At 44.7% G+C, this 291-nt stretch overlaps 1 long non-coding RNA gene across 1 annotated transcript; it reads right to left on the reverse strand.

The window, feature by feature from the left end:
- Positions 1–84: 84 nt before the first annotated feature.
- Positions 85–291, reverse strand: LOC106512456 (uncharacterized). The gene is made up of 2 exons (XR_001309677.1): positions 228–291; positions 85–153 (listed from the first exon to the last, which is right to left on the reverse strand). It is a non-coding gene; the product is annotated as an uncharacterized LOC106512456 (long non-coding RNA).

Consider the following 291-nt stretch of genomic DNA (forward strand, 5'->3'; position numbering starts at 1 on the left):
CTGTTAGTCCAGGCTGAATGCACTCATGTTTGTATTTTGTTAAGAGTGGGTTTTTGAACTCTGAATGATATCCGAACACACACAGCAGTTTAACAAGTTTATTATTAAAAAGTGCTGTAGACGCTGGGAGGCAGGAATCCGGAAACGGCCGGTCTGGATACAGAGAGGCTGGGTCAGGTTGATTCAACAAGAATATATTATTGATAAAAATAATATAAGCAACCAACCTTCTGATGTGGGACTGGGTCCGGGCGGAAACAGCAGCCGTGTGATTTTGGTTCCGGGGAGCGG

Source organism: Austrofundulus limnaeus, unplaced genomic scaffold (assembly GCF_001266775.1).
Source record: "Austrofundulus limnaeus strain Quisiro unplaced genomic scaffold, Austrofundulus_limnaeus-1.0 Scaffold7099, whole genome shotgun sequence".
NCBI classification, from domain to species: domain Eukaryota; kingdom Metazoa; phylum Chordata; class Actinopteri; order Cyprinodontiformes; family Rivulidae; genus Austrofundulus; species Austrofundulus limnaeus.